This window comes from Toxotes jaculatrix, chromosome 19 (assembly GCF_017976425.1).
Source record: "Toxotes jaculatrix isolate fToxJac2 chromosome 19, fToxJac2.pri, whole genome shotgun sequence".
Lineage (NCBI taxonomy): Eukaryota > Metazoa > Chordata > Actinopteri > Toxotidae > Toxotes > Toxotes jaculatrix.
Window position 1 is genome coordinate 19,559,312 of NC_054412.1, and position 13,283 is coordinate 19,572,594.

Here is a 13,283-nt window from a genome sequence, read left to right on the forward strand (position 1 = left end):
TAGTTAAACATTTGCATTTACTTTAACATTGGTAATTTTATCTAAAGTGACTGAGGGACAACACTAAAGTTTCAGTACAGTAGGAGTAAGATGAAGCGCAAGGAGATCAGGTAAAGACGAGCACTGAAAGTGCTAGTTAGGCATGTTAGGGTGTTTGGAGAGTTGGTGCTCTTGGAAGAGATGAGTATTCAAGAGGTTCTTGAAGCGAGAGAGGGACGTCCCTTCTCTGATAGCATGTGGTTGCTCATTCCACCATTGGGGGAAACACAAACAAGAACGGTCTCTGCTGCAATTGTCTGTGTGATTGAGCATGATCAGCTATATGTGCAACAGAGAGCAATGACTGTGCGATTGTGCATGTGCAAACTGCACAACTGCACAGTCATTAATGCACAATTGTACAGACATGTTGTACTTGTGGGAGGTGACACATTCGTGGGGAACAGGATGTAGAGGATGCGGCTGAGGATGCATCCCTGTGGGGTGCCAATGTTAGAAGTAATGCTGGCTGAAGTCCTAGTGCCAACCCTGACAGACCAGGGCCTGCCAGTCAGAAAGTCTAGGAGCCATTCACATTCAGTTGAGGAGTGCTAACCAAGTGTAAAACAGGTTGCATTGGCCGGGAATCGAACCCGGGCCTCCCGCGTGGCAGGCGAGAATTCTACCACTGAACCACCAATGCTCACACAGCTTACCTTGGGTAAACATCAGTGGCTTGAATTTGATTTGGGCAGCCATGGGTAACCAGTTGAGGTCAGTGAGCAGTAGCGTGACATGCCAAACTTCCTCAGCCTCCTCAGGAAGTACTGCCACTGTTCATCCGGGAGGTTGAAGTGGATACGGTCAACAGCTTCAAATACCTGGGCATCCACATCAGTGAGGACCTCACCTGGATACTCAACACCACACAGAAGTGTGAAATGCAGGACTTCCAGACTCCTCAACAACTGACAGGAGCTTACAATCACAGACTACGTCATGTAACTGTACTTGTTTATGTTCTAAGTTTGCACATGCACAGTTGCACAATTGCACAATCTCTTTTGCACATACAGCTGACCTCTGTTGCCATACAGCTGATCTTGCTGTTTTAAAAATGCCCTTTTTGTATTATTATTTATCTGTTTTATTTTGTACTGTTTAGAATCTTAGTGTTTTAGAATTTATATTGTGTGTATTGTCTGGCATTCAGTGTGGACAACAAAGGAAGAATTTCATTGTACAGGGAAACATGTTTCCTCACTGTGCACATGACAGTAAACACTTTGACTTGACTTGATGAGGCCTCCTCTCCTTCCTCATGTCCACTATCATCTCCTTTGTCTTGTCCAGGTTGAGGTTGTTGTCCCCACACCATGACCCCAGACTGGTCACCTCCCTACTGTAGGCCACTTCGTCCCCGCCAGTGATGTGTCCTATCACTGCGGTGTCATCCGCAAACTTAAGGATAATGTTGTACTTGTGGGAGGTGACACAGTCGTGGGTGAACAGGGTGCAGAGGATGTGGCTGGGGATGCATCCCTGTGGGGTGCCAGTGTTAGTAGTGATGCTGGCTGAAGTCCCTAGCCTGCCAGTCAGAAAGTCTAGGAGCCAGTCACAGAGGGGGGTGCAGACCAAGTATAAAACAGGTTGCATTGGCCAGGAATCGAACCCGGGCCTCCCGCGTGGCAGGCGAGAATTCTACCACTGAACCACCAATGCTCACATAGAGACATCTTGGGCAAGCATTTGATTTGGGCAGTCATGGGGAACCAGTTGAGGTCAGTGAGCAGTAGCGTGACATGATGTTGATATTGTGACGGAGAGACTCAGGAAGAGTTTAGTCTTAGAGAGGTTTAGCTGAAGGTGGCGTTCCTTCATCCATGTGGATATGTCTGACCGACAAGCCAAGACCTGCCGCAAGACTGGAGGGGTGGGGGAAAGCCCTTTGCCTGAGAGAGTACAGAATGGGTGAAGTGATGCACCATTGACCTACCAGCAGCTTCATGTGGGAGGCGCAAACTGGGGCTAAAGTTAACCACAGTTTATATGTTTTGATGATTATTTGATACTTGACACAGCAGCGGCTAGCACAGCTTCAGGTGGGGGGCAGGTCCACATATGCAATGGACCTTTATAAGCAGAAAAAGCTGTTTTTTTTATACACAATGTGTTTTATAGGAAAATTACCTGTATTAATATCATATGTAAGCATATGAATCAACGTGATTAAAGCACAAAGAAGATAAATTTGCATGGTATGCTGAGAGGGAGATGAATGAAGAAACAAACCTGGTGATTTAGTGTTAATGTGTGAATGCCAAAATGTATAGTATTGTAACTACAGTAGATATGTGTATTAATATGAATTCAGTTTTTCATTTTATGAGAGGAGAATTGTATTATTCTCTGAAAAAGTTACGTAACCTAGCTTTGTGCTTACTGATACTGCAAAAAGGTGCACCTTATACAACAGATGCATTGCTGGTGAAATTCTTTACGTTTCGGGGTCAGAAATTGTATAACTAAGCATAGACGGTATGCATTATCTCAAAGTACACACTCATATTAACTTGAATTACCCAATCCAACACATATATGCAAACTGGCCACTGGCAATTTATTCTTAGGCTGTTATATATTTATATTCTAAGTGCTTAACAAGTTCTCCTCTCTGAGGTTAAAGAGCTCTCCGTTAAATCTCATAACATATCTCACCTTCCTGCACTTCACTTCTGCAGTTTAACATAAATGATCTAGCAGGTCAGTCAAATACAAGTCAGAATACTGTTGCTTATCAACATGGAAGGTCTAAGAGGTTAATCACTCTTTTTCAGTCATTGTATGAAGAAGTCTTATGTACAGAAAGTGAACAAGCAGGGGTCACAGGCGATACCCTGCTGCTGGTGTCAGGTGACCCTGCAAGCCCCTTAATTATTTTCAAGTTAAGATAATACAAGATTTACTTTATTGATTTCAAAGCTGAAATTGGGCTTTGCTGCAACAATGGATAGGCCACAGGTCACAACACAATGAACAATTGAAATGTTGAAGGTTACAGAGTGCGAATAGAAGCATTTATGAGCAGGTCAAATACCAGTTGTGTTTATCAGTTTCTGATAGAAGGTAAATTAACAAAACAGACATTTATAAATGATTCCTTAAATGGGCTCCACTGCACTAATGTGGTTTTATGGGGTCTGCAGTATAATTCTAGCTGAGGTCTGGGTGCTGTGAAAACATTGGACATCTGGGTGAGTCATGGAATCATCAGCGAGGTGCTGCTGACAGTGGTGGGCAGATTGCAGACCTGGAGGTTGGAGGTTGATTGACAGTGTCGAGACGTTGACAGCAAACACTTACTGCAGGGCATGTCCGTGAGCCACTGGCCAGCAAGAGACGGTGTGCTGAGATGTCAAAGTATATGAGGGACAAGTGACAAATCCGGACTGGTCATACTCAGGGTCACAAAACACAATATGATATCTACAGGGGGGCTGATATGATTATTGACCAATATCAAATATCGACTTGACTTGATGAGCCCTCCTCTCCTTCCTCATGTCCACTATAATTTCCTTTGACTGACGGAGTCTGGGGCCTACCAGTCAGAAAGTCTAGGAGCCGGTCACAGGGGGTTGCAGACCAACCGTAAAACAGGTTACATTGGCCGGGAATCGAACCCGGGCCTCCCGCGTGGCAGGCGAGAATTCTACCACTGAACCACCAATGCTCACACTTTCACTTTCCAGGCAAACAGTTGTGCCTTGAATTTGATGTGGTCAGTGAGCAGTAGCGTGACATGCGCCCTTTTAGCCTGATTGAAAACCAGATACGCTGCCACAATCTGGGCCATCTGTAAGGGTTTCACTGTGCAAGCAGAGTAACTTAACCAGGCACAACCAGGAGACAGATGCAACATGGTCAGAGAATGACAGCTGCTCATCAAACATGACACCCAGATTTCTCATGACCAGGGGGTTTTGAAGTTGATATTGTGACGGAGAGACTGATTGGCCAGGATGACTATGAGTTCAGTCTTAGAGAGGTATAGCTGAAGGTGGCGTTCCTTCCTGGTAGCGCAACATTTTGCTGCGGCCCGGAGGCTATACTCCTTAACGAAATTTCGCCTGTACTTCTGTGCAAGTGACAATAAAGTTCCTATTCCATTCCTATTCCATTCATCCATGTGGATATGTCTGACAGACAAGCCGAGACTTGCCCTAAGACTGGGGGGGGGGGGGGGGGGGGTCATATTGCAGGAATAGCTGGGTTATCCTCTAGAAGCAATGTAGGTGGTGAGAGGGTTGAATGGGTGAAGGCGGATGGCCCTGAAATTTGGCACAGACATTCATGCTCCCCTCATGAGGTGATCCCTTAACTTTTCATCTAGCGCCACCATCTGGTAAACACCTTAATTTGTCCAATACTTTGGTTGATGACCAAATATGTCCAAAACCTATGAAACTCTCATCAGCTTCATTTGTATTTTGTGTTTAGTGATAATTAGTGAAAGTTAGGCAGCTAACATGCTAGTGTATGGTGATTTATTTTACTTCTTATCTTATCAAGTCTCTGCTTTGACCAGTTGACTTTATATGCCAAATACAGGCCACAGTAAATAAAGAAGGCGGATTTGTTCAGTGACAGATTAAGTTTCTCAAGCAGGTAGATTACATGAGGCCAACAGTAAAACCTGATGGATAACTGTTTCTAACTCATTTATCTTTATATGCACTTTCTATATTTAGCTGACACATTCATCCAGAAGTATTTACAAAAATGTCAACCATGAAAAAGTTTGTAGTTTTCTCTTTGATAGAGCTTTATAACGAATTACAAAAGTGAAGTCCTCTGCTGATTTACTGTGATTTGTGGAAGCAATTATCTTCCTTTATTATTTTTTTAGGCATTATAATAACTGCAGAACCTAGGGTGGGTGTAGGGGTTCTACTTAGAGCCTCAGAGAGGCTTGGGCCAGCCCTGATCATAGTTACAGTATACATGTTTATGATCTTGAAAATGTAATTACTTGCAAAGTGCCTAGATTTTTCCTTCTCTTCTTTTAGAACAAGTAGCCCTCACATCCTTCCAGGCTGTACCATAATTACCAAACAGCTAATGTAAACAGCGATTGTTGGGAAAATCTGATTAATGTGAACCATGTAAAGGCGTGAATCTATTACCTTAATCTGGTTAAGCAGGTTTAGCCTCTTGCCAAAGGACACTTAAGACAAATTACACTTAATGGACACATTACAAGGCGCAGCCTAGTATCTTTCATACATATGACAGTCCTACTAGCCAGTAGGCGGCTGTCCTCATACATATATATTTACATACCATTAAACTTTCAAGTAACACAAGCTATTTAAAGTAAATCAGTGACTTCCAACCTGAAAATGTTCCAGTAGAATAGATCTTCACAGACATGTTGACTTGTCAAGCAGGTGTATAACATGACATTGCTATTGCAATAACTGCTGCATCTAAGTCATAGATGCAGTTAATGTTAATCAGTTCCATCCATGCTTTTCCTATGACAAGTAAAATGTCCACCATAAAAATGTCTATAAATCTCATTTCACAATGCTTTGATATTAGCAATGTTGTTGAAATCCGGGTTAGCAAGATTAATTCAGACAGTAAAAGCAACATGGAAAGCATGGAGGCTTTTTTTTTTTGTTACAGAGAGAGAGAGAGAGGAGAAAACAACTATTCATGCAAACACATCAGTTAAATACAAATATGAAAAACCCTATCTTATCTCATTATGGCAGGACAGCCTATTCAGTTTGGGTAGAAATTAACTTTTGCTTTGTGCTTGCACATGTCCTTGATGATGTTATGTAAATAAAATGAAGCTTGGCTGTTTTTGCTGGTCTTCCTCATATTATTGCTGCAGTTACAGGATTTAGAAGGAAACATTGCTGGAAAGTGCATGCATGTCAGGCTTTCTTTTATAAATCTGTAGTCTTTAAACCCAAACTCAGATTAAACCCTGATGACATCACCAGGGTTTGTTTCTCAGACTTTAGAAAGAACACATTAAACAGCTGAAGCAGAGCTCCTCAGAACAAACTCACTGACTTTGAGGAGTAGAACTGATTGAGTGGATAAGGAACACACAAAGAATGAAAAGAAATCCAGACATACAGATGAAGGTTCCCTCTTAGAGGCACCACGTTACTAAAGTACGATTAGAGGAATGCCAGTATCCACATATACAGGTTGGATGGCAAGTGGGAAAATACTTTTCTATCTTTTAACTCAAAAATGAGATGAGGTAATTTACTAGGCCACAATTCACACGGTAGTAACACCTAAATCCAGTGTGAAGCACTTCAACTTGTCGATTGTTTATTCAGAAGATTATTGTGAGCACACATTTCACAGTCGTAGCTGTTGCTACATAGAGCAGCAGCAGCGCTGATGACTCGGCCCATGGAAACCTATTATGTTGAAGGTCTTGAATGTTACTGCTGCTCCATTCAGTAAAGCAGAGAACAGGGTTTTTCAGCCAGGCACTATCTCAAATGCAGCACCAGCTAATTAGTCTGACAGCTTTCAGATCCCAGTCAGACTGACTGACTGAAGATTCAGTTTTCAGAGACTCTGATGCGCAAACACGATTCCTTAAAATATCACCTACTCCTTCAAATATCATTTTTTTTTCAATACCAAATTCCATTTACAGTCATTTACTCTCCAAAGCTTGGCCAAAAGCAACTAAAGAAACGCGTTTGGGTGAACCAACCCACCTGAAGTTCCTCGCTCGGGATTCAGGTGTACTCTGGGGGAACAATATGGGGGACAGAGTGTGGATAATGAAATATTTTCAGCACAGTCAGTTCTACAGTTAGTGCCTATTCACTTCATTATATTGTAGGTGGCCCATTCTCACTGTGCACCCAGGTCCAGCTTCATCCAGCTGCCAGCTCCATCTTACACCTCTGATGTTCAGGGCCGACAGTTTCTGCACATGGACCTGCCCGTTGCTATTTATACAAGGTGTTTATCTTTGCCAGGCTCTCAGCCTTATTCCTACCTGCAATTAGTTGCCAGGTTGGAAATGGTGCACCCTTTAATTTCCCGACTGCTTCTGGCAAGAGAAAAGGGGGGAGAGAAAAAAAAAAAAATCACAAGGTGTTCCATTTTAACATGACCTCTGAGTGAATAATGGGGTCCTTCAGATTGGCATTCTCACACACACCATACGATGCAGATTTAACATGGCTTAGCTCTCAGCGGGTCTTCTGGCAAACAGCAATGCGATGACGCTTCTGGGCAGCGAGCATTGGTTTAGCACACTGTAAATGTGGGTGGTATGTTCTCACCAAGTATAAAAAGAGACTGTGAGGTATCTGCAAACAAGCACGGAAAATAACAATCTGGATGGTGTTTCAATCTGTCATTTATTTATTTATTTGTCTATTTTGACCATGGATCTTTGGTGGTGCTTTTATTCCTAGTAAAAGAATAAACTTATTGTTTGTTCCTTTTTTAGTTAATCATCCCAGCATTCTTTGACAGTATGTCACCTTTGATGTGTTGTAGAGATTGAAAACCTCTAAAATACTAGTGATGGTTGTTTGTTCAAACTATTTCTAATAATGGCTTTATTACATATGTGATTATGCGAAAGATGCATTTACACATTTTCAACATCTGGCTAGACTGTGTCTCAAACTGTCTCCAGAGGAGATTGAGCAATTAGATTTCAGTTCATCTTGAATGTTTAACAACAATAATAAAGCAAATAAATATAATGTAGCCCAATGACCAATAAACAATAACAATAATCAACAAAGCAAAAAGTGAACAAAGGCTAAACTAAGGTCAAACAGGGGCAAACTAAGGGCAAACTACGTCTAAAAAGAGGGGGGGCAAAACAGCGGTAGTGAAGGTGAACCTAAAAAGACAGGGGGAAACGCCATTAACAAAGTTTACTCTGCATATTTAAGATATATTATAAAGAACAGTCGTAGGCCAACTCACCACAGGATGTTAAAAACTTGTACCAAAACCCTTCACAAGGAATACAGCACCTGGAAAGCCACAGCAGGGACAGAGAAGAAGGCAGAGAGAAAGACAGAACATCACAGGTGTCTTATATAACCCGATTAGGAGGAGTTGGGAGGGGCTGGCTCAAGGCTGCACTCAGCAGCTCCACCTAGACTAGTGGAGGATTCCCCACTACAATACAATTTGTAGTTTATTCAGGGATTTGCATGTCATATTAATTGTTTAATTGTTTTTTTGATGTTTGCTATGTTCCCCATCTTAGTAGTAGTAGCATGCTAACAAATAACATTTGCTAAGTAGCAGTTAAACACAAAGCATAGCTGAGGCTGATGCCATTAGTTCCTCTGGTATGTGGTATATAGATGAAAAGGCAGAGGATCAACGTTTAAAAAAAATCATCCTGAGGGGAGCATTAACGGCTAATCCAAAATTCATGACCATCCATCCAATAGTTACCGAGGTATTTCAATCACCTACAAATGTCAACCTTACGTTGGCACTAGAGGAAAAGCCAGAGGATCACCAAAGTCAACAGAATTTATCCTCTAGGCACCTCGAATATCTTAAACAAATTTCATGGCAACCCATCCAACAGTTGTCAAGGTATTTCTCTCTGAACCACAAATGTCAACCTCATGGTAGTGCCAGAGAAAAAGTGTGTAAGATTCACTCTCTACTGACCATGGATATTTGTACAAAATTTTATGGAAAACAGTTTAGTAGTTAGTCAGATATAAGAGATACCTACCAGTATAGCCTCTGTGAGACTCAGTCACAGAATAAAATTTTAAAAAATGTAACAACATGATTTTATAGATATTTGTTAGCCTGTCATCAGCCGAACATAAGCCCAACCATTCATCCTCCATCAGTGAGCATGTCTAAGTGGCAGGGCCACTGGCACTCCACTCACCAGCCTGCTGATCCTCTTGATTGACTTCATGTTAGGACCTTAATTCTAGTCAACGCCACAGAGCTCCATTTCATGGGGATTAATTGTGCTTGGCATTCCAGGCAGAAGACTAAAGGCTCGCAAGCCCGGAATATTCTGAGCAGGTTGCTTTAAATCCCTCTCGAGCGAGGCGCTGACTTTAATTCAATTTGAAAAACTGATAAAAGGCTGAGATTGATGAAGGCTTTATTGCCATAAATTATAGGTATTAAGGTAGCTGAAGACTGCATTTATCAGTCATGTATTGGCTTTTAATAATGTTTTAGTGGCTGAGTCTTTGGAGACACAGTATGAATACATCAGTAGATATTGTTAAACTCAGTCAGCGGAGGGAGAAATCAGTACCGCAGATCTCTGGATCTTATCACTGCACCTGTTATGTGAACATCACTGGGCCTCACAGAGGGGCTTTGGGTAATAGAAGATTTAGCATTGTATAATTGATTTCAGCTACTTTGCCTGAACCATTTCATTTAAAGCTAAGAAACGTTAAAACACTGTTTGACAGAAATAAACCCACCTTTGAGTAAAGTTCCACAATGCCAACTCTCATATCATTCTTCCTTTCCTCACCCTTTTATTTTTACATTTACATTCTATTTGTTTATATCTCTCCCCTGAGTTTAAAAAACTCATCTCTAACGTGTGGGAAGTGTGCAGAAAGCACCGTGTTGGCGGCAGCCTCACGTTGGGTTTCTGACAGGGGGGGGACTTTGTCGCACACCGGGGATGTGAAACAGTTTACAGCCAGTGGCATCATTTCCTGACAAGCCCCGCATTTTAAAATAAAGACCCAATCAGTTCTCATTGAGCTGCAGCTTACAGGTCATAAAGAGGTCTGATGCATTTCATTTCAGCCAAACATCATCGCTGCTGTTGGGGTTGTTTTTTTTGTTTTTTTTTTTTAACTCCAGCAAAACAGAACAAGTATATATTCACAGAAATGACAGTCATCATTGCTCCCTATTTAAATCGAGCCTGAAAGTTTAGAAATTTGGTGTTGTAGCTGTGGATTTTGTTTAAAGAAATAGTTTGCCAAGAGTTAAATGAGATTATCCAGTCGGCTGCTAACGTCTTGGTACCAGACACCACAGGGCACCTTCAGAGACATTATACAGTCTTTATTAGGCAGAGGTGGCTATTTCCATACTGCTTATTCTACAGTGTCATGTCTCACCAATTGTCGATCCCGAGTTGTTCTTTTAAACAGAAATAGCTTTTACTCTCTAATTAATTTTAAAAGCTTCTACTGTGCCATTCTTTTGATCGTTGTCACATTACTTTCAGTAAAACTCAACATTTATTGCAAATGTTTCAAATGAAATGCCCAGCAGGAAAGGAGCAGATCATGCTCTTTGAGTCACTGAGAGACTATTAAAGGACATAAATGGCAATATATTTCATATTCTTCTTTTTCTGAAAGGGCAAAACCAACAATTAGTGTGTCCTGCTAACAAGTGTTGTGTGTGTGAATCCAAAGCCTTATACATCCTCTGTGCCACAGAGCTCCATTGTTGTCCGAAAACTATTAAAAACACATCAGAGAGCAACATTGTTGTACTGGGAGACATGTTCTTTCATTGCCCGAACACATACACAATGTAGTTTATTTTGACCGTCCTGCTGCTGGAATTGGTCACCAAATGTGGATTAATCCGCAGCTAAATATAGTCCCCAACAAAGGCCCTATTTCCCCCCTTTTGTGAGTAACATTAGTTTAAAAACTACAGTGGCCAGTTTTAGAACTTTACTTACTCATTACTTAATAAAATAAAACTATATATTTGAGTAGTTTATAAAGATTTCCAGCTTCAATAGGAGCCACTGGGCTTTGGTTTATTTTTGGTTTCTGTCTTTTCATGTGATTTGATGACAACAGGAAAAACTCCAGCCTCATCCTTTAATGTGAAACATCTGGACAGGAAATGTTGACTTTCATTTACAGTGGGCTGAGAAGAAATTGAGCAAATGGAATTATACATTATCCTTGAAGGAAGTTTTGAGTTTACATTGGAAGCAAACATCATCAACAACAAATTAAAAGTAGATCAGAAAACAGCCATGATGATATTAACAACCCAAACCCAACCCTGTGTTACAACACACCGCCTGTGATCACAACTTAATTATCTCATTTTCTTGTGATATTCAGGTCATAATGGCACATTATGTGTAGCCCTGCTTTTTGTGCTTTCCTTCTGCTTTTGTTTCTCCATTCTAAAAGATGAGACAAACAAGGGCACTGAGGTATTAAAACCAGTTTTTCCAAAAAGAGACATTTAAGTTGTGATCACTAGAAAAAAAAAGATGCTGACGTCTCTATGATAGGGGTGAAAACATTACCAGATCCATGTCAGAGATTCAGCTAAACTCATACGGAGCCACAAATCAGATCCAAACTCTGCTTGAAACTTGGAATAAATATTGATACAGCTGTCAAAAACTGACCTTTACAGGTATCTCTCTTTTTCTAAATCAATGCGTTTGCCACGTGTGTATTCAGGTATATGCAACCGAGGCCTTGACATGGCCCCAGCCCACCCTGTACTTGCCTGTGATGAACACACCAACAGATATTATTTGAGACATTATGTAGGAATAGCAGCTTTTAATTAAGAATTTGCTGTTATCTTCTTTTATTTGGAGAAGAAAGTGTTGCTTTATGTTCAGTGCTCAGAGACTGAAATATGCCATTCATGTACAATCTCTCTACTTTGAAGCCAGGCTCTGCATAAACTTCCACCCTTGAAAAACCTCACAGTGAGGTGTGTTCATGTCAAGGACAGCCTATTTAATCGCTATTCTTTAGCTTTTGCTGCTCTGAAACTATATTTCTGGGGAGAGCAGGCTGCCCTCTCTCCTTCTTAATCCACCCTATGTGTTTGTCACTCTATTTAAAGGCTGATCCGACAGGGGGATTAAAAAGATTAGTCACTTTATACACAGGTAACACTGGAAATTCTGCTCTCTAACATGGATCTCTACTTCAGAAACCAAACATCTCAAGTAGCACTTGAGCATAACTGAAGTAAATAATAAACAGCTGTTGTCTGGTATGTATCTTTGAAGAGGTATTATTCAGATTATCAGGCTGAGGTGTGCGTTGCCTGGTTGCAACAGAGTCGTGCATTAAATTGAAGGTTAAAGGGATGTGGTTACTTTGTATAAACACAAGAATGAGAACATTCACAGGTTTATAGAGTTATTCAAGTCTGACTTACATTGGCTGTTGTGCTGCTACAGTAATTACATCTTCCCTAATGTCTGTGCTCTCTTTTGAAAATTGAAAATGTTTAATTTTTTCATGTGATATTTCTTAGTTTCATGTTAGTGTTCCTTATCTGTGCATTAACCAGTTTGAAACAGAAAAATGAGACAGAAAAATTCTTTACATACACTGTATGTTTGCATGTAAAAAAAAAAAACCTGAAATGACGTTAGGGCCAGTTGGTCTGGCTGGACTGCAGAGAAAGTGGCTGGGCAGTAACAGGCACCTGTTGGTGCGCCTCAGGTCAGTCTGGGCTTTGTCTCCTCTGTGACTGGCTGGTGCTCAATGTGCTAATGAGAACGCCGCTAATGAGAGTAAACTGAGTTTAGCTGTAAGCAGGTCTGTCACAGTAATAGGAGTCATTTGCATTTTTTTTTAATCTTGTGTTTTTACTGTTTTATGTGTGCACTGTTTATTAAAATGTGCTGTATAAATACAGATGCCTTGTTTGCCTTGTGTAGGATCTGCTCGCTGTGACATGTACCTACAGCATGGTGGTGCAGTGGTTTGACAATGACTATATTTTGTTGTTTCATTTGGAGGACGGGCTAGTTAGCAAATTAGCTCATCAGCAATTTAAATTATATGTAAGAGAAAGAGAGCATCTCTAAGAGTAGGTGGTGATGTGTTTTCCTCAGGCACTCTGTTACAGAACACATAAGCAGTCACTCTCTGACTCACACTCACTGCGCTTGCACTGATGGCATACAAGTATATAGGGCAGCAACATATGAACTATTGGATCCATGACTGTCCACAGTAAGTAGCTAATTAGGGCAGCGTACCCAGAGGCCGTATGTCACATTATTGATTTCTAAAACGCAGAATTTGCGCCTGATAAATCTCATCATTAAAAAGATGTTTGAAAAACTGAATTAATGCAAAGAATAAAAGGGAATTTTAAAGACATTTGCTGAACACATGCCAGCACTCGGCTCGCTTAAAGCACTGGAGATCCAAGGACAAGTGCTAACATTTGATAGCATAATGTAGTGTTGCTTTCATTTGCGGTGTCTGGTTGCATCTGTTGTGAGGATGACACAGCGTGAGATGGAAATG

General features: G+C 41.0%; 3 non-coding genes across 3 annotated transcripts; all 3 read right to left on the minus strand.

Annotated features, from left to right (window-relative positions):
- Positions 1-611: 611 nt before the first annotated feature.
- trnag-gcc lies at positions 612-682 on the minus strand. Its single transcript has one exon. It is a non-coding gene; the product is annotated as a tRNA-Gly (tRNA).
- A 948-nt stretch (positions 683-1,630) lies between these two features.
- trnag-gcc lies at positions 1,631-1,701 on the minus strand. The gene has a single exon. It is a non-coding gene; the product is annotated as a tRNA-Gly (tRNA).
- Positions 1,702-3,641: 1,940 nt separating this feature from the next.
- Positions 3,642-3,712, minus strand: trnag-gcc. The gene has a single exon. It is a non-coding gene; the product is annotated as a tRNA-Gly (tRNA).
- Positions 3,713-13,283: the final 9,571 nt, after the last annotated feature.